The 22,605-nt window shown below is 37.9% G+C and overlaps 1 pseudogene; it reads right to left on the minus strand.

Annotated features, from left to right (window-relative positions):
• Positions 1–880: 880 nt before the first annotated feature.
• The window catches only part of LOC137254330 (uncharacterized), a 448,788-nt pseudogene continuing 427,063 nt past the window's right edge, over positions 881–22,605 (minus strand).

A 22,605-nucleotide genomic window follows, 5' to 3' on the forward strand; every position in this document is an offset into this window, starting at 1 on the left:
CAGCCATGCCTTTCTTTTCTTGGTTGAGCGAATATATATGATTTGAAAGAGTTTTAGCCCAAGCTTCTCTTCAAAATTGCGTCCTGCTTCTTTAAAATTTTCTACTGGCGACTCCGAGCGGCAGCTGCAAGGCGGTTGAATTTTCAATGATAAGCTATTCATGGCAGAAACACACTCGTAGTATTTTGTTAAACCGCTGCTGAGGGGCGACCCTGATAAGAACAACTGTTTTCTAATTGAAAAAACATCATTTGATGTTGCTTTTCTCGCGTCCTGAGTACGCTACCATCATGCAACAGCGGTCTTGCATCCATAGCAATATGATCGGTGCGCTCTTTTCCGATTCGAAGATATCCAATTAAGGTATGGCGTGGATTTAACCTTAGACAAAATATTGCTCAACTGTACTAAATAAGGTTTGGTTTTACAATTTTCGCTAGACAAGACGACACGGTTCGCTGCCAACTTTTTTTCTAATCGCCATTCCAAAGTGTGATGTCACCACTAGAGCAGTTGGAGCGCCATCAAATTGTAGTTCCAAAAATAATATAAGGTCATAGGTCAAGTGTTATACAATTTTGTGACGTCTATGCCTGCGCACAACAACTAACAATGTACATACATAGGTAGGTCAATACAGCCATGATATGATGTTGATATTAACTTTAGCTATGTATGAGTGTGTTGGAAATACAATTTTCTGCCCTGGGTGCTAATCACAGTTGAATTATTAAAATTAGTCTTCCATATGCTTGGCTGCGATTATTGTACTTCAATGTATGTATGTATGTATATCACCCCCACCATCGCTAATTCCAATCACCACCACCTCTCTGGTTTGTAAAGAAGCGAATCACTTACTTGATAAGGTGCATCCTACCCACCCTCTACTGGCGCCGTTGCACTCATACGCAAACACTTTCGCTGTTATTGGAAACTATCAAAAATCGAATTAGCATAATCGTGATTTTGTTGTAAGCACGCTGCAGCTATAAAGTAAAGTAAGAAACTTTGATTATATGTGTACCATCGGATGTTGAAAGCCTAAACCTTTAAAAGTACACCATTTAATGCTGAACTGTGGGTAAAAAGAAGGAGCTCATATGTTCGTATATACATACAATAGTGTCGTTAAAACCGAGGAACCGGAGCTGGGGACCAAGTCTTCTCGATCAGCGACGAAGCTATTTTATACCTTTAAAATGCAGAACCTGCGTAAACTGCAATTGGGATGAATTAAACGGATTTTTTCGATTCGCAAAAATCATCTTCGCTGCACTTCGTCCACCAATAGATGTACGAAGCAAGAGAAAAGAGATCTGCAAGGTCGTCCCATCTGATGCGGTCCGCTCTATTCCGGTAATCCAGTCTTAAGTTAGGTAAGGTTTGGTGGCCGTTGCACAGTTTAAGTACAGCTCAATTGAACATTTTTTTTTATCACGGTGTGAGCTTTCTATCAAAGTAAGGGATAATGTCAGCCCGGCACTTGCTAAGCCCACTTGAGACGCCCCTGCCTAGAAGCAGAGAGCAAGTGGCCAGTTGAATTCAAGTCCTGAAGTACATGTTCAGGCTAAGAGTTCAGTGTAACTGTCGCCAGGGATATCTTAATGTCAAGGCCTGATCAATTAATTCAATGCCATTTCGAGTGCTTAACAGCTCCCGACCACACGGTTGTTGTAATTGTAACCGCAATAATACTAATGCGGGCAGCAGGATTCATATGCGCCCCGCTCCAGCTCTTGAACTTTATGCCATTAGCCCTGCTTTCACGGAAACGATTTTTGTACCCCGCGAACTTTCGTGTCTATGCATTCAATTCGCCTCCTACGACAAGCATGCCTTCCCTCAGGTATATTTTACTCCACCACGCGGTGAAAAAGCTTATCGGTTTGCTAGCTACCTGACTATCAGAGTAAATATTGCACTCGCCTCGATAGTTAAAGCGTAGTATATGATCTCGCCTATCCCATCCTCTATAGCTGCAACTTCCGTGACACTACAGGGATCGGGCAGCCTATAAATTTCCAACTGAGACCGAGCGAATTACGGATCTCGAAGTCTGATTGTCGGTCTGGCTTAAAACTATCCAAAAAGCTTCCACGGCAGCTTGCTGTTAAAAATAGCTCCAAGATATTTAAGCCTGTCATAGCCAACGGTACTTGAATGTGCTCTAAATTCGAACCACCTGGTCATAAAACCAGGTATCCCTGTAAAACATCTCTCCTACTGTAAGGAATGCCTGTCGTAAAACGCGATTTAAATCCATTGGCCCCCGGGTGCAAGGGGTCAGAGAAATTGTACTCATTGCATTCGGTCTAGTACAGAAGCGCTCCATATTTTATATCCAAAAAGGGACTGTATATACCCGTAACAGTCCCCTAAGTATGCGGGAAGTATTTTTGAGGTTACTAGAACAACCAGATAATTCCAGAAAGTCTTTGTTACTGGTCTTACCAGAAAAGTATGCTCGGAGAAAATCTGAAAACTGACACTGTTTTATGACAACCGGAAATTTGTCAAAGAACCGAGCTCCTGATCCAAATAACGTTGATTCGGGTTGAACTTAGACTTTCGGTAGGACTCCAAAATCATACATTTAAATAATCCTAAAAAAGCACTTTTTCGGGTCGATAATATTTGTTTCGTACTCTGCAGAACCGGCTCTTCAAATATTTAGACCTGTACATCAACTGTTTGGGTTTTAGGTTGAACGAACAAATAAATAGAAAATTTTCTGGCTTGAGGGCATCCAAGAAAGCGCATACATAATACATACTTGTGTCTTTCTCTACCTAAATTCCATCGCTGCAAAATTTCGTGTTGAAATGGTGATTTTACTGGCCCTTTGACGGTCCCGCATGAGTAGCAGCTCTACTTTGAGCGCTAAAAGGCTTGCTATCAAGGAGGTAGCATACAGAGAAACGAAATAGTCGATAAGCACGGCATTACACAACAAAACTTACCGTTCCATTTCTGGCGATAGAAGAGATATCGGGCGATATGAATGTCCTATGTTAGCGGGTTTCCCAGGCTTTATTAGCAGGGCCACCTTGGCCATTTTCCATTTTTTGGGAATGATAAAGGTGGAAAGGGACAGGTTGAAGATATGTGCTAAATATTTGAAACCCTCTTTTCCTAGGATTTTAAGCATCGGCATGGCTATGCCGTCGGGGCCCACTGCTTTAGATGGTTTAGCTTGACCGATGGCATCCTCAACCTCTTTGGCGGTGATGGTAATTTGCTGAATTTATGTTTATGTGCGTGTCTGTTGGCCATCCGTCTAAATTTGTCAACCGTAGAATATCCATCCGACATCACTTTTTCGCCAAAAGCGATGGAAATTTTGTCATTGCGCTTTGACGGATTCGATAGCGACTTTACGGTGGACCAAAGCTGACTCACACCGGCAGAGAGGTTACAACTACTTAGATGCTCCTCCCAATTCGCCCGATTGTGTTCATCCACAAGCAATCTGATGCGTTGGTTTATATCTTATTTGGGGGTCGCCGGGATCGAGCTGTCTTATAAGGTCACGTTCTCTCGCTAAATTTTGCGGCCTCCGCCAGAAAATGAAGCCGAATTTCGGGAATTCTTCCGGCGGGATTAAGGCGAGCCGGGACGGATTCAATAACCTTGCGGAAAGCACGATCCCCTTGGCGAGCATCAGTCATCATACTGCCTTATTCGCAAAGGGCCGCGCCATCAAAATAAGGAACTCTTGAGCCATATACTGCACCTAAAACTTCTTTAGCACCTAGAGCCATCTTATCTAAGGCATTTTTTTTTAGGTTGGTCAAAGAGTTAATTGCCAATCGGGGTATTGGTCGACCAGCCGTATAGTTATGCCATTTGTAGAATAGCTCTTTATGTAGATTGGACTAGCACGCGCAAGTTCCAATCAATCTTACTTTGCATAGGAGTTTACTTATGATTTTAAACAGGTTTTCTCACATTGTACCAGAAGCGTTATCCAGAACGGAGTAATATTTTTTTTGCATCAGTTTCTCCTCCGGAATGGTTGCAAACGTATAGTGTCCGCAGTGGCGGCACGTAGTGCATGAGAGGCACTGCTCCATTGCATTGTTTGCGATCGATACCTCTCAGAGAAGATCCGCGACAGCGCAGTGAAAAAATATTCAGTTTCCATGAGGAAAGACTTCACTACACAGAAGCGTATGCATATCCTGACGACTTCCTTTTGACTTTTTTCATTAGGAGGCAGGTAGCTTGGATACCTGCTCATGCTGAAACCTGGCTTTTACTACAGGTTACTATATTTGCAGCAGCAGCGGAATAAATTAACCCAAATCAGTTGAGAGACGTTAAATCGTAGAATGTAGGGCCAAACACTTCTTCCTTTCCCTCCTTAGCATTCAAAGTCAACAAACACGGTTTTGATGTCATTGTCTCTCCAGCTATCTTATGGGTATTCTCGTGAATCATAAAAGTCTTCAATTTCCTCTGGTGGCGTGTGGACGTAGATAAGCGATATATTTAAGAATCACTTTTTGATGCGGATCGTCCGAGACTGATTCCTAAGGCCGAGAATAGTATAACCTGATAGGGCTATTTACACCACAAATGCAACACCAAGACTTGGTTTCTCTAATCTCTGTATGACTACTGTCCGTTTGGTTTAAAGCCTTGCGCCGTTCATAGCCGTTATTAAAAAAAAAACACTTCACCCGATGGGTGAAACAATTCGAAATACTCTTTAGTGAGCTTTCGATATGATGCCAAAATATATCCGAGATGATCCAAAAACAATCCTGAAATATTCCAAAGATAAACCCAAATTAAAATAAAATTTTCCAAAACACAATACTAAAATATCCCCAAAATAATCCTAAATTAAACCCGAAGTGATTTTGGTGTAGTATCGTTATGGTCCTAGCAATCCAAAATTATCACGAAAACCGATTCGATCTGGATATTCCCGAAATTACATGGAGACAGTTCCACATTTATCCGACAACAATGCCGAAATACATATTCCTAAGATGATTCCAAAATTATCCGGATATAGTCCTGAAATGATGTACTGATTGAAACAAAAAATGCCCAAGTGTTCCAGAACTAGTCTGGATATGATCACGAATTAAATTCAAATTTATTCAGAAAGCAAGAAAGCAATGAAATGATCCGGAGATAGTTTCGAATTGATCCTGAAGAGAATTTGGAAATAATACCACGTTCCAAGGTGGTATCAAAAACCATCCCGCATTGATTCATATATAGTAATGAAATATTACCAAAGCCATACCGAAAAAAATCGTATTAGTCTCAAAATTATCGTTAATCTATCCTAAAGTGATTTAGAGGTAGGCCCGAATTGATTCCAAAATAAAAATACTAACAAATCTAGTATAAGGAAAACAGTCTTGAAGTGATCAAGCGATTTCCTCAAATGAACCCAAAAATTATTAAGAAATAATTCGTAAGTGATCACTAGATGGTCATAACGTTTATCGAAGTGTCTGCACATCTACTATCTTTTCAATTTTAGCATGGAGTCAACGCCTGTAACACCCATATATATATTTTTGGTACAACCTTGTTGAAACTACAAGATTCCTCGCACTTCCTTCGGAGTGACTATTTGTGAGTGATCGCACTTATTTACTTTTTTAGTCCCTTAATACGAAGTAGTCCCAAAATAATTCCGAAAATACACCCTACATAGTCCCACAAATGCACGATCTGGACCCGAAATAAAAGCCACGGTATCTCAGTTGGAGGCACAGCTAACTTTTCCAAAATCGAAGCAGACCTCTATTTACATACATTATCTAAATATTTATATCATTGGTCAATGTCAATATAAATCAATCTCTTAGGATTAAAAAAATAATTAAAAAGTAACTGGGCTGTGAGACAACTTTCAACCGTTTTTAAATTGATCCATAAACAATCTCAAATTGATGTGGAGATTGTTCACAAATCATAGCAGAATAACTTTGAATTCATTGGAAGTGATCCTAAGATAGTCCCGAAAAGAATTCCGAAACTTTGCAAATTAAATATAGCGCGAAGATCTTTCCACACTAATCTCTACCTGTATGCTGGATATAAAGACTTTTATTGCAAACCATCTTCGAATTACTTCTTCAATCGGATTCTTTCGAAGTTTCTCAAATAACAAAATAGCATTTCGAATATGCGCCAAAAGTATGTTTCTATTTACTTTCATGTTGTCATGATGTCAATTTCCGTACAAAGGACACTATATTTTTTTGCTTTAATTACTTTTTTTATTATTTATTTATTTTATTTGATTTAGTAATTTATACATAAGATTTGTTTTTAGCTGTCTCGTTGGTTGATCGCACAATCGATATTAACAAAAAAAAAACACAATTTTTCCGCTCTCTGGATATAAATTGCAACACATAGAGCATTATTGTACATACAATTAAAGATAATACATATAAGTTGAAGATATATAAAAATAATTTTTTATCAGATATGTTAAGTTTTTAAAAATTACAAAAAAAAATAAAATTTACAACGATAAATATTTTAAACAATTACAATTTGTTGTATTTTCTTTAGCTATTGCAATCAAAAATAAAATAGCATTGATTATAAATTTAAATAGTAAATATTTAGCACATGACTGCTCAGCTTAATTTTTGCATGCCGTTTCAGCCATGTATACTTAGTGTGTGTGTGTTCGTGTTTAGTTTATTTGCATTTTTTAAATTGTATTGATTCGTTGCCTCAAACAACTTTTTTGTTTTCTTGGAAAAGAGAGTGGGCGTCGAGTGCTGTTTGCTGTTAATGTTGAATGTCAACTCTATGATAGGCAGTGAGAGCAATTACCATCTGTTCCTTAAGCAAAGTAATTAAATTTTAGAGTTACATTATTTCAGGATTTTTGGTTTTCAAACGTGTTTACAAAACTTTTTGCCTCGTGAGCTGGAATTGTGTAGCACGCTCTGCCGCCTTCTCATTAGCATGTTCCGCTTTCACTCTCATATGTCATTCTCTTTTTTCTCTCTTCTTTTAGCTTCTCGATCTCAACTGTAACGGAACTAACAGCTTGTTTTCAAACATTCATTACAATTATAATACTTATATGTTAAATTTATACTCTTTTGTCGTAGCGTTTTGTTGTTGTTTTTGTCTATGCGTAAATGTGTATATCTATATATATATAAAAGAAGTGTACATTTTGATTGTCACTCCATAACTCGAGAACGGCTCGACAGATTGCCATGAAATTTTTAGAAAAGATACAGGAAGGAGAGATGATGGTTAGTTGATTTTGAAATCCCAAATCGGTTTAGCCATATATATATAAAAATCAAATTCTGTGTGTGTGGTCGCTATGGAAACGTATTTCCCACACATCAATCATCACCAAATTTTGGTTATGGGTTCCTTCGATCAACGGGAAGGTTTTAGGCTAAAAATAATTTCGATATATAAAAGGGGCGTGGCACCTCCCATACAAATGGAATCTTTGGTACTGCATACCTTTGAAGGTATACATGCCAGGATATTGGTCAATCCTTAACACCACCAAGAAAATGCGGAATTTGGAGAAAGGGGGCGTGGCAACTCCCATACAAATGGAATCTTTAGTAATGCATAACTTTGAAGGCATACATGCCAGAAAATTGAAATTCAGTAAGGAGTTATATGAGGTCAATCCCTAACACCATGAGGAATTGGGAAAAAGGGGGCGTCCATTCAAATGGAATCTTTGGTACTGCATAACTTTAAAGGTATACATGCCAGAACATTGAAATTCAGTAAGGAGTTATTTGAGGTCAATCCTTAACACCACCAAGAAAATATGGAATTGGGAAAAAGGGGGCGTGGCACTTCCCATACAAATGGAATATATTATACTGCATATATCTGGATGACGTAATGGTAGGATAATTAAAATTGGTAAGGAGCTATGTGACGTTAAATGTGGAATGGGGAAAACTATGGCTGCCGTACAAACTTAAGTTATTTTAACACCTAAAGTTTGACTGCATTGTTGAGTTTAGCTGTTATGCCTTTTGGACGTTTATTAATCTGCCGCTGTTAAAAAAATTGTTTAGCTTCAGTCTATCTACATCTTCTATAAAAATCAAATTATGATGTGTGTTCCCTATGTAAACGTGTTTGCTATACTTCGATCATCACCAAATTTTGGCTCGAGGTTCCTTCGATCAAGACGAAATTTTTTCATATTTCAGAATTTTAAATTTAAATGTTTTTGTTTTTTGGCTATGCGAAAGAACTATCTTAGCTCCCAATAATGATCATGTTAACAAAATCAATGATCGCTTTCAAAATCAATTTCCTGGTGAAGTGACGAAATATAAATCGATCGACACACTTACAGATGAAGATAAAATTGTGAATTATCCAAATGAATTTCTATACTCCTTAGAACCAAAAGGAATGCCTGCGCATATATCAACTTTGAAAATTGGCTCACCAGTCATGCTTCTTCGGAATGTAATCAAAGCAACAATCATCAGCGGTAAAAGCAATACAATAATATAAAACAAGATACAATAAGATACAAGAATAAAATGTTTTAACAGAAAATTTCACCAAATATGCGTAAAAAATTCAATTCAATTTACAGAACAATAAATTAAATTATCAATAAACAAAACAGGAAAAATAACGCATTCATTCGATCTCGGACGTTACAACGTGCGCCTGGTAAAGCTAGTATTTATATAAAAAAAGAACTTTTTTATTCTTTCAACTGAGTAGCGCTCTCTGTTTTTTAAAACCCGCCCAATAAAAAAATCCTCATTTAAAAAATATTTAGTTTACGATAAGAATGGATTCGACGACGATGCAGCTTCCGTAGTCATCCAAGGCGTATTGTTGTTATTCTGTAATTAAGAAAGAAATTGAAAGCGTCATTAGTAAATCGGCTGAGAATTGTTTAAATAAATAGTGTAAATAATTCCAAGTTTCTACCTTTCATTCCTCACGCTGAAGGATATGAATCGGCACCATTCAATATGGTTTAAAGAAATTTTTTTTCTTTTTTGAATTTTTATTCAATTTTTCTTTGTAGTTTTTTCATTTGTTAAATTTTTTTTTCGTTTTTAATTTTTTTATCTTTATTTCTTATTTATTTGTTCAATTTATTTTATTATTAGTATTTTTTTTTTTAACCTTTCAGTTCTTATGACATTTCTTTTCGTTTTTAATCTTAGTTGCTGCGTCGACATCTGGCAACTCTGCCGCACCTAAAAGCTGGAGCCTTGACCTGCTGAGCGCAGGTCACGCACACAGAACGTGCTGCTGTAACTGACGAGGTCTAACTTATGTAAAAGCATGTGACACCAGAAGTCTATGTCCAGTTTTCTGTTCGCCGCTGTATGTACATAAATATGTACTACACGTGTTTTTTTTTTATGTATATAAATTTATTTTGTAATTGCATTTAACCCTTTCCCCATTTTCATTTCATCTTCATTGTCTTTTTTATACTCAGTTGAGCAGAGCTCACAGAGTATATTAAGTTTTATTGGATAACGGTTGGTTGTACATATATAAAGGAATCGAGATAGATATAAACTTCCATATATCAAAATAATACGGATCGAAAAAAAATTTGATTGAGCCATGTCCGTCCGTCCATCCGCCCGTTAACACGATAACTTGAGTAAATTTTGAGGTATCTTGATGAAATTTGGTGCGTAGGTTCCTGAGCACTCATCTCAGATCGCTATTTAAAATGAACGATATCGGACTATAACCACGCCCACTTTTTCGATATCGAAAATTTCGAAAAATCGAAAAGGTGCGATAATTCATTACCAAAGACAGATAAAGCGACGAGACTTGGTAGATGAGTTGAACTTATGACGCAGAATAGAAAATTAATAAAATTTTGGACAATAGGCGTGGCACCGCCTACTTTTAAAAGAAGGTAATTTAAAACTTTTGCAAGCTGTAATTTGGCAGTCGTTGAAGATATCATGATGAAATTTGGCAGGAACGTTACCCCTATTACTATATGTACGCTTAATAAAAATTAGTAAAATCGGAGAAGGACTACGCCCACTTTTAAAAAAAAATTTTTTAAAGTAAAATTTTAACAAAAAATTTAATATCTTTACAGTTTATAAGTAAATTATGTCAACATTCAACTCCAGTAATTATATGGTGCAACAAAATACAAAAATAAAAGAAAATTTCAAAATGGGCGTGGCTCTGCCCTTTTTCATTTAATTTGTCTAGGATACTTTTAACGCCATAAGTCGAACAAAAATTAACCAATCCTTTTGAAATTTGGTAGGGGCATAGACTTTATGGCGCTAGCTATTTTCTGTGAAAATGGGCGAAATCGGTTGAAGCCACGCCCAGTTTATACACAGTCGTCCGTCTGTCTTTCCGCATGGCCGTTAACACGATAACTTAAGCAAAAATCGACATATCTTTACTGAACTTAGTTCACGTACTTATCTGAACTCACTTTATCTTGGTATGAAAAAAGAACGAAATCCGCCTAAGACCACGCCCACTTTTTTGATATCGAAAATTACGAAAAATGAAAAAAATGCCATAATTCTATACCAAATACGAAAAAAGGGATGAAACGTGGTAAGGTAATTGGATTGTTTTATTGACGGGAAATATAACTTTAGTAAAAACTTTATAAAATGGTTGTGACACCTACCATATTAAGTAGCATGAAAATGAAAAAGTTCTGCAGGGCGAAATAAAAAGCCCTTAAAATCTTGGCAGGTATTACATATATAAATAAATTAGCGGTATCCAACAGATGATGTTCTGGGTCACCCTGGTCCATATTTTGGTCGATATCTGGAAAAAGCCTTCACATATACCACCCCTCCCTTTTAAAACTCTCATTAATACCTTTAATTTGATACCCATATCGTACAAACTCATTCTAGGGTCACCCCTGGTCCACCTTTATGGCTATATCTCGAAAAGGCGTCCACCTATAGAACTAAGCCCCACGCCCTTTTACAATACTCATTAACACCTTTCATTTGATACCCATATCGTACAAACATATTCTAAAGTCACCCCTGGTCCACATTTATGGCGATATCTCGAAAAGGCGAACACCTGTAGAACGAAGGCCCACTCCCTTTTAAAAATACTCATTAACACCTTTCATTTGGTACCCATATCGTACAAACAAAGTCTAGAGTCACCCCTGGTCCACCTTTATTGCGATACCTCGAAAAGGCGTCCACCTATAGAACTAAGGCCCACTCCCTTTTAAAATACTCATTAACACCTTTCGTTTGATGCCAATATTGCACAAACAAATTCTGGGGTCACCCCTGGTCCACCTTTATGGCGATATATCGAAACGGCGTCCACCTATGGAACTAAGGATTACTCTCTTTTAAAATACTCATTAACACCTTTCTTTTGATACCCATATTGTACAAACAAATTCTAGGGTCACCCCTGGTCCACCTTTATGGCGATATCTCGAAAAGGCGACCACCTATAGAACTAAGGCCCACTCCCTTTTAAAATACTCATTAACACCTTTCTTTTGATACCCATATTGTAAAAACAAATTCTAGGGTCACAACTGGTCCACCTTTATGGCGATATCTCGAAAATGCGACCACCTATACAACAACCACAACTCCCTTTTAAAACCCTCATTAATACCTTTAATTTGATACCCATATCGTACAAACACATTTTAGAGTCACCCCTGGTCCACCTTTATGGCGATATCTCGAAAAGGCGAACACCTATAGAACGAAGGCCCACTCCCTTTTAAAAATACTCATTAACACCTTTCATTTGATACCCATATCGTACAAACAAAGTCTAGATTCACCCCTGGTCCACCTTTATGGCGATATTTCGAAACGGCGTCCACCTATAGAACTAGGGCCCACTCCCTTTTAAAATACTCATTAACACCTTTCGTTTGATGCCAATATTGCACAAACAAATTCTGGGGTCACCCCTGGTCCACCTTTATGGCGATATATCGAAACGGCGTCCACCTATGGAACTAAGGATTACTCTCTTTTAAAATACTCATTAACACCTTTCTTTTGATACCCATATTGTACAAACAAATTCTAGGGTCACCCCTGGTCCACCTTTATGGCGATATCTCGAAAAGGCGACCACCTATAGAACTAAGGCCCACTCCCTTTTAAAATACTCATTAACACCTTTCTTTTGATACCCATATTGTAAAAACAAATTCTAGGGTCACAACTGGTCCACCTTTATGGCGATATCTCGAAAATGCGACCACCTATACAACAACCACAACTCCCTTTTAAAACCCTCATTAATACCTTTAATTTGATACCCATATCGTACAAACACATTTTAGAGTCACCCCTGGTCCACCTTTATGGCGATATCTCGAAAATGCGAACACCTATAGAACGTAGGCCCACTCCCTTTTAAAAATACTCATTAAAGCCTTTCATTTGATACCCATATCGTACAAACAAAGTCTAGAGTCACCCCTGGTCCACCTTTATGGCGATATTTCGAAACGGCGTCCACCTATAGAACCAAGGCCCACTCCCTTTTAAAATAGTCATTAGCACCTTTCGTTTCATGCCAATATTGCACAAACAAATTCTGGGGTCACCCCTGGTCCACCTTTATGGCGATATATCGAAACGGCGTTCACCTATGGAACTAAGGATTACTCTCTTTTAAAATATTCATTAAAACCTTTCTTTTGATACCCATATTGTACAAACAAATTCTAGGGTCACCCCTGGTCCACCTTTATGGCGATATCTCGAAACGGCGTCCACCTATGGAACTAAGGATTACTCGCTTTTAAAATACTCATTAACACCTTTCTCTTGATACCCATATTGTACAAACAAATTCTAGGGTCACCCCTGGTCCACCTTTATGGCGATATCTCGAAAAGGTGACCACCTATACAACAACCACCACCCCTTTTAAAACCCTCATTAATACCCTTAATTTGATACCCATATCGTACAAACACATTCTAGAGTCACCCCTGGTCCACCTTTATGGCGATTTTTCGAAACGGCGTCCACCTATAGAACTAAGGCCCACTCCCTTTTAAAATACTCATTAACACCATTCGTTTGATGCGCACATTGTACAAACAAATTCTAGGGTCACCCGTTTTTATTTAAACTTTTTAATATTTGCTTTTAGTTTTTTTACACTTTTTTAAATTTACTTTATTTTATTTGCTTTTTTGTTTTCTTATATTTTATGGACTTTAAATTTAATTTAAAAAAAAATTATTTTTTTATTCTTTATTTTTTTATTTTTATTTTTTTATTTTTTTTTTTTCATTTTTCTTTTTATAGCCTTTTTAGTTAACTTTGTTATTTTTTCCTAATTTTGTTTATTTTCTGTTTTTATTATTTTCCTTTTTTCTTATTCGTTATTCATTTTCTTTTTGCTTAAAATCAAAAAAAAAAAAACAACGACAAAAAAAATAAATAAAAAATAAAGTAATGACACCACAAAAAATAAAAAAGTAACAAAATAAAACAAAAGGCAAATCGAAAAAGGAAATTCAAAATAAGAAAGAAAAAAAGAACAGAAAATAAAATTAAGAAAGAACATAAAAAGTCTATAAAAGAGGAAAATAAAAATTGTATTGTTTTATTTTCTTAAATTTTGGGGATTTTTAATTCATTTTTTATTTAAATTTTTTTTTTTATTTTCCTTTCTTATGTACTTTTTGTTTCTTTTTTTGTTTTCTTTCTTAATTTTTTATTATCTGTTTTCTTTTTTCATGTTTTAAATTTTCGTTTTCGATTTGCTGTTTTTTTTTATTTTATTTTGTTACTCTTTTATTCTTTGTGGGCTACCGTTTTTATTATTATTTTTTTTGTTGTTTTTTTTTATATTTTTTTATTTTTATTTAAAGTCCTTTTTGTGTTATAATTTTTTACAAATATTTTTTTTTTCACAGTCATAAAACGAAAAAGTTTTAATTTCAACCAATGGCCGACCATTATATGTACATATAAAAATAAACAAACATATTAAACTTACGGTAATATTTATTGAATATGTAGGTACAAACTAATATTATATATACATATGTACATTAGACTGGACATATCTTGTATGAAAACAAGTAAGAACGGGACTGTATTCGGCTGTGCCGAAGACTTCATACCTTTCATGAATGGGGCTGAACAATAATCTTATTCCGTTCGTAATCTCCGAATAATGGGATGTATGAGATAAGAAATATATAGTGAACAGATCTACATACCTAAATGATTTTAAGATAAATATAAAATAAAAAACAGGTAGGTACTTTGTGTGAGGATGCAAAGTTTCAGGTTTTTTGTGGTCTTTGTGTAAAAACTATGACTACGAATCACGTATTTCAACAATGTATGACGTAAACGTAACTATTTGATGAAATTTGATGAATATTGAAGCTTCTAGCCGTAAAAAAGGGGCAAAAATTACAGTATATATGGGGTATATAATATATATACCACCGACCTCTATGATTTTTCAGACAACAATATATGCTATACACGTAAGCATTTGGATAAAGTTGAATCTTCTAGCTGTTAAAATGGGGCCGAAATCGCAGAAAAATATATATATATACTATATATATATACTATGTATACCATCATATATATATTAAATATATCACCGATCTCTATGATTTTGTGACACAGCAATATATACTATATACGTAAGCAATCGGTGAAATTTGAAGCTTCTAGCTGTTAAAATGGGTCTAAAATTGCGAAAATATATATATATACTATATATATATAATATATAAGTTACACGCATAGGTACCATAATACGGCACACCCTACGATCACGTTGATAAGCATGTGACTTATTTAGTTCAACAGAATAAGTCGCTGACGCGGCACACGCGCAACCATCGATCAGGTCACCTTACATTAGTTATGGGAATCGCACGCTAAGCATTTCCTGTTTACACAAGCGAGCAGTTCTGGGTAAAGCATGGGAACTGCAATGTAAACATTTTAGTTAATCTAAGAAGTTATTTAAGTAAGTTACAACGTATGTTGAGGGCACTAGTTAATTAGCGTGCAAGTGGCACGAATAAAGAAGTTGTGACGTTAATCTGAAATCGTTCTTTCTTTCTTTTCACAAGTATCGGAAGACAGTGAGTTCCTCCGCACCTTTAATTTTTTTACATCTCCCACGAGACGGGAGATAACTGGCGCCCGAACTTCGGAATACAGGGTTCGCGTCGCGTGTGTTAAGTGAAAAGTGCAAGAAAAATAGAGAAAATTGAAAATTCCCCAATCTAACAGGGAAAAGTGAAAAAAAAAAAAAAAAAAAAAAAAAAAAATTTGAAAATTCTCCAATATAACAGTGAAAAGTGCAAGAAAAAATTGGAAATTCCCCAATCTAACAGGGAAAAGTGAAAGAGAAAGAGAGAAAATTGAAAATTCTCCAATCTAACAGTGAAAAGCGCAAGAAAAATAGAGAAAATTGAAAATTCCCCAATCTAACAGGGAAAAGTGAAAGAGGAAGAGAGAAAATTGAAAATTCTCCAATCTAAACGCGACAAGAATCCTCAAATGAGACATTGGATTGTGTAGGTCACACGTATATTTTCTTACAGTTCTTATCTTTTCAGCATACCTAATCATGAACGCCGACGAAATGAAGAAGTCGCTGACTGAAATGAATGGCGCCGTGAACGCCATCCTCTCCCAGCTGAGGAGATTCGAGGAACGCCTCAAAAGCGTAGAATCGACGAACGCTGACGAGTCCATACAAGGACTTAGCCAAACCCTAGAGAGACTAGAAAGTAGGGTAGAAGAGGTTCATCGGCAATCTGTCGATAGTGAGGCAACACCAGTAGAAGAGCCTCTTGTGACTCCTCAGACGGAGGAGGACCTCAAAGAAATAGCAAGGTTACCAGATTGTGTGAAAGAACTTCAAGTGTTTGATGGATCTCGGGAGCACTATACCTCCTGGATCTATAGTGTAGAGCAGGTTTTAAGTGATTATAAGCCCGTTCGGCAAAAGCCAATATATAGGGCAATTTTAAGGCACATAAGATGCAAGATTAGGGGAGCGGCAGATGCCGCCTTGGTGTCTCACAATATTTTAGATTCGGATTGGAAGAAAATCAAGGAGATTCTCTCCTTGCATTATGCGGACGTTAGGGATATCGAAACCCTTGATCAGCAACTTACCCTCATGACCCAGGGGCGGCAAAAGTTGTCCGAATTCTATGCCCAAATAAACAAACAATTGTCACTCATGATAAATACAATAAGCACTGATAAATATGTGCACACAGAAACGGTTAAGGCATTGGCCGAGGCACATAGACGAAGGGCCTTGGATGTCTTCATCAGGGGGCTAAACGGCGACTTGCCGACCTTGCTTCTTATGCAGAAGCCAAAATCCTTACCTGAGGCATATTCGTCATGCCTCACGTTCATGAACGTGGATCGGCGAAACGCTATTTACCGCCCCCCACAGGTATTAAACAGAAGTGGCCGAATGTTCGGCGATTCGTACCAAATTCCATCACAGCGTTATTTTCCTCGCGGCAGCACAGACTACTCTGGCACACCGCAGAATCCAGCCCCGAACCATTCAAGGTACAATAATGCAACCCACTCCAATGGGAGCCTTATAGACCGACATCAAAATCAGAGGGGATTCAACTCCCCATACGCCAGGTCAGGGCAAACCAGGAATAGCCACCAATCTGCGCAAAGCTGGCGCAATAACAGTGACCCCCCCACGGCTTTAAGAGCGGATGCCGGTGCATCCTCTCAAACCCGCCAGACAGGAAATTCCAGGTTCTCTAGGTACGACGGGCCAAGGAAAAGTCAGTTTCCAACAAAATTTTCAAACAACGAAACAAACAAGAAACAAAAATTGTTTCATCTGGTGGCCGTAGACGAAAAGGAGGGAGAAGATGCCTCCAATGAACAAAAAGATTCGACAATTGACCAACTAAATTTTACAATAGGAGCCTCGTGTCCGGCGTACCATATTTAGAGTACGTCACTCAGGGTCAAGGTATATTAGAGTTCTTAGTTGACACCGGCGAAAATAAAAACTACATTAGCGAGCGCGTAGCCTTAAACACTACCCCAGTGGAAAAACCATTCCATGTAATCTCGGCGGGGGGTAGAATCAAAATCGACAAGAAGGTTTGCGGAAACTTTTTTCAGTTTGTTGGTAGGGATCTGCCGACTACATTCTTTGTCCTTCCCGGTCTAGAATCATTTGGCGGGATAATAGGGGATGATACTCTCTCAGAAATTAAAGCGGTGTTAGATAGGGAACTCAATACCCTCATCCTTAAACCAGACATCCTTCTGCCTCTTAAGCGAAAGACTGCGCAACAAGTTAACTCCATTAATATAGTCATCCCCCTTGACAACTATGTCACCGAACATACGAAAAGCAAGCTGTATGGAATACTAGAAAAGTACGAAACTTTATTCGGTCCAGTCGACCAATCCACGGAAATTCAAACCAACCTCCAGGCTGAGATAAAAACAGTAACCGAAAACCCCATCTACACCAAAAGCTATCCCTACCCCGTCAATATGCGTGGAGAGGTCGAAAGACAAATTCAAGAACTGCTTTCACAAGGCATCATCCGTCCGTCAAAGAGTCCCTATAACTCCCCCCTATGGATTGTCCCAAAGAAATCCGGCTCGGATGAAGAAAAGGAATACCGGATGGTCATTGATTTTAAAAGGTTAAACGCCGTAACGATTCCCGATACATATCCCATCCCGGACATCAACGGGACTATTGCCAGCCTTGGCGAAGCCAAATATTTTGCCACACTGGATTTAACGTCAGGATTCCATCAAATCCCAATGAAAAAGTGTGACATCCCTAAAACGGCATTTTCCACCATGAATGGAAAATATGAATTCCTGCGACTTCCTTTCGGGCTAAAGAATGCGCCCTCTATCTTCCAAAGAATGATAGACGATGTCCTCAAAGAATTTATAGGTCGAATTTGTTTTGTATATATCGACGATATAATTATCTTCAGCAAGGACGAGGCCACCCATTTGGAGGACATCGAAACAATTCTTTTTAGACTACTAGACGCAGGACTCAAAGTTAACCTCAAAAAAACACAGTTTTTAAAAAGAAGCGTTGAATTTCTGGGTTATATAATAACCTCCGAAGGAATCCTGCCAGATCCTAAGAAAATAAATTCGATAAGAAATCTGTTGCCACCCTCAAATCTAAAAGAGCTCAAAAGTTTTTTAGGTTTAACTTCTTACTATAGGAAATTTATTCGGGACTACGCCAAAATCGCGAAACCGCTCACTAACCTCACAAGGGGTGAACACGCACAAGTTAAGGCTACGCAGTCCAAAAAAGTGCCAATATCACTAGACAGGGACGCCCTTAGGGCATTCGATGACCTTAAGGAAATGTTGACAACCTCAGAAGTCCTAACACTTCCCAACTTCGAAAAAACCTTTAACTTAACAACAGACGCCTCAGACTACGCTATTGGCGCGGTATTGTCGCAGGACTATGATGGTAGAGACAAGCCAATTGCGTTTATATCGAGAAGCTTAACAACCGCAGAGGAAGGGTACGCTACAAATGAAAAAGAGATGCTCGCCATCGTTTGGGCGTTAGACAATCTGCGAAATTACTTGTATGGTGCCAGGAAAATACGTATATTCACCGGCCACCAACCACTAACTTTCTCCCTCAGCAATCGCAACTACAATGCTAAGCTGAAGCGATGGAAAGCCCGGATCGAAGAGTACAATTATGAACTTATCTACAAACCCGGAAAATCTAACGTCGTGGCTGATGCCCTTTCTCGTCTAAAAACCCAAGTAAACCAATTGACGGATTCAATGCCGCCCACATTCGAGGTCGGTAGTCAGAATGCAACCATGGGATCAGATTCCGATACAGTCCATAGCGCAGAACAGGACAACACAGACCTGATCCCCTTCGTGGAAGTACCACTAAATGTTTTCAGAAACCAAATTGTGTTCGGGGGCAGACTTCAAATCTACGAAGAACCGCACCCTGGACACTCACGCCACTACGTAGGGATAGAAAACATTAGTGAAAACGAACTAATTAGCATCTTGAAAGAAAAACTGAGCCCAAATGTCATCAATGGTATCAAAATACCGGAAGATCAGTTAGGTCTATTACAGAGAGTTTATTTAGACCATTTTACCAACTACAAGGTACGAATAGCGCAAACCCTTGTGGAGGACTTAAGAAATCCAGATAGTGTGTGTGAAGCAATAGCAAAGGAGCACAAGAGGGCTCACCGTAATGCCACGGAGAATAGGAAACAACTTCTTGAGCGTTGCTATTTTCCCAAGATGAGCAGTCAAATTAGGAAATATGTACTGGCTTGTGAGACGTGTAGACTCAGTAAGTACGACAGGCACCCCCATAGGCCAGAATTACAGGCTACACCAATCCCATCACGACCATGCGAGATCCTTCACTTAGATATATTCGAAATTCAAGGGGAAAAATTTTTAAGTTGCATCGATAAATTTTCTAAATTCGCAAAGCTTTTTCACATCAGAAACAAAGGAACCCTGCACCTTAGGCAAAAAATAGTGAAACTTCTGCACTATTTCACCACCCCTAGAATTTTAGTCACTGATAACGAACGCGGATTGATTAGCCCTGTTATACAAAGCTTGTTAGAATCTCTAGGAATTCAGCTTTACCGCACCCCAACTCAGAGGAGCGAGGTGAACGGCCAAATCGAGAGATTTCACTCTACGTTACTTGAAATTTTTAGATGCCTAAAGGCGGAGACTGAAGCCCTCAGGACCAAGGAACTTGTTATCATAGCTGTAGATCGCTATAATAATTCAGTCCACTCGGTAACGAACAAAAGACCAACAGACATATTTTTTAATCGCTCACAAGCCTCCAACTTCCAAGAACTCCTTGACCAGAGCAGAAAAATGAATAGCCAAATTAAAGCACTATTGAGGGAAAAGCAAATGGCTCAGATAAAAAGACACAATAAAAAAAGGATGCTACCGGAGCGTTATGACGAAAATGACGTCATATACGTGAAGGATAAGCAAATAAAGGGGAAGCAAAAACCTCTATACAAGAAAGAAATCGTTTCAAAAGACAATAAAGTTTCAGTCACCACACTTAGTGGGAAAAAAATTCATAAACTCCACATTAAAAATATAAAAAGAAGGGGACAAACTGCCCCCACACAATAAAACAAACAAACATACAAAAAACATGAAAAGAAATCATAAAAGATCTGGCACCAAGAGGGAGTTTATCTAACAAGAGCGGGCTTGTAAGTGGGACAAATCGTGCCTTAGTAGGCTCGTAGTGCCATCGAATTTGACAAATGGCTACACTACTTCCAAACGGGATTCTGGCGATCTCCCCATAGCTGGTTCGAGAAATGTTAACACCTCTGGTCCAGGAGAAAAAAGAAAAAGTTGAGCTTATGCGCCTAATCCGCTAAGCAAATATTTATTTAAATCTCTGCGCCTAATCCGTAGATGAAACAGAAAAAATTTGAGCTTATGCGCCTAATCCGCTAAGCAAATATTTATTTAAATCTCTGCGCCTAATCCGTAGATGAAACAGAAAAAATTTGAGCTTATGCGCCTAATCCGCTAAGCAAATATTTATTTAATTCTCTGCGCCTAATCCGTAGATGAAACAGGAAAAAATTTGAGCTTATGCGCCTAATCCGCTAAGCAAATATTTATTTAATTCTCTGCGCCTAATCCGTAGATGAAAAAGAAAAATTTGAGCTTATGCGCCTAATCCGCTAAGCAAATGAATATTTAATTCAAAAAAAAAGAAAGGGGGAAGGAAAAAAAAAAAAAAAAAAAAAACAAAAAAAAAAACCGCTAAGCAGAAATAAAACAAAAATTTTTTTTTTTTTTTTTTTTTAACAAAACCAAATAAAAATAAAATTAAAATATTAATCCAATGAAAAAGGATACAAAAAAAAGACAACCAAAATTTTTCACCTTTTAATTTTATTTTTGCAACCCTTTGTAATAACAGTATAAAGCAAAACTTTAAATGTTATTTTAATCTTCCCCACTAATCATAATTTGTAACCCACCGACACATTAACAAATTAACATCGCTAGAAAGGCGAAAATCCTAAACTAAAACAGTAACGCTAGTTTAATGATAATCATTCTAATCTTAAGAATTCCGCTTACTAATAATACTTTCCTACTATCAATAACATTTTTTTCTTTTTTATTAAATAGATAACCGTAACTTAGTACTTAGAACATAACAACTACTAACTACATTAAATTAGAATTAACATCTTGCGTTGCAGATTCCCACTGCTGGCATCAGCCATCAGCGCACTACACATATTCAACTACAAGGCTCCAATAATAACCATCCAGAGCGGGGATGGGTGGATCATAGGGGGCTCATTCAAACTCATACACGTCATCGACCTACAAAAGTACACCACGATGGTGACTCAAATGGATAAATTAGCAAGTAATCTAATCAAACGAACCGACGAGCAACTCTTAGCCCAGCACTACATCAACCAAACACTCGAACGACTTGAAGAGTTGATGGGAAGCACAAGCAAGACTAGAGTCACCCGATCCATTGACTGGATTGGGTCAGCATGGAAATGGCTGGCAGGATCGCCTGACGCAACAGATTGGAATAACATCCTCCACAGCCAAAACCAGATAATAGCGAACAACAACCATCAATATAAGGTCAATAGAAAGCTATTCACAACCACCGAAGAAGTATTGAAACGAATTGAAGAAGTGGTGAACCGCACCAACTACGTAGTAAAGGAAACAGAAGGAATCGAATTCGAGCAAAGCGCACTTCGCAACATTGTCCTCATTCGTGAAGAGGTCAATGAATTTGTGCGAGCATGTCAATTGGCAAAGCGAGGAATTGTTAATACCAACTTGCTAGACATAGACGAAGTGAACCAAATCCTATCCGAAACAGAAACCCTCCCATACCAGAATGTAATTGAGGCAATCGAATATGGCCAACCATCGGTCCTCACAAACGGGACACTTCTACTTTACGTCCTATCGATGCCGAAAGTGACGGCCAGTAAATACAATCTTCTGATTACCCGCGCTGGAATCTACGCTGGTAAACAAGTGGACTTACCGTTCGACAGAATGCTGGTCAATCAAGAGGAGACATACGGGTTGACGAAGGATTGCATGGTTATCGGCTCACCCACAGTATGCAGCTCCGAGTCCTTGATTGCGCTGGAAGAAAACAGCTGCCTGCCACGACTATTAAAAGGTGGGGCTGCTAGTTGTCAATTTATTAGACGAAACGGATCCCGTATAGAGCTGGTAAACGAAAACACCATTTTCATTTCAAACTACCAGGGCATAATAAGGAGCAACAATGCCACAATTACTATTAATGGCACATACGTAATTCAATTCAACAACGAGTCAATCAAGATTGGCGATCAGGAATTTTCCAGCAATGAAGTTGTTACCGCACACGCCCTCCCAGCCGTACTTTCTAACATAAAAAACCATACCATGAAAGTCAACTTGGAGTACATCCACGACATCACAATGGAGAATGTTAAGTATCTAGGCTATGTCAATGAAAAAATCAATTTTTCTATCGTTACAGAAG

This window comes from Eurosta solidaginis, chromosome 5 (genome assembly GCF_040869045.1).
Source record: "Eurosta solidaginis isolate ZX-2024a chromosome 5, ASM4086904v1, whole genome shotgun sequence".
NCBI lineage: Eukaryota > Metazoa > Arthropoda > Insecta > Diptera > Tephritidae > Eurosta > Eurosta solidaginis.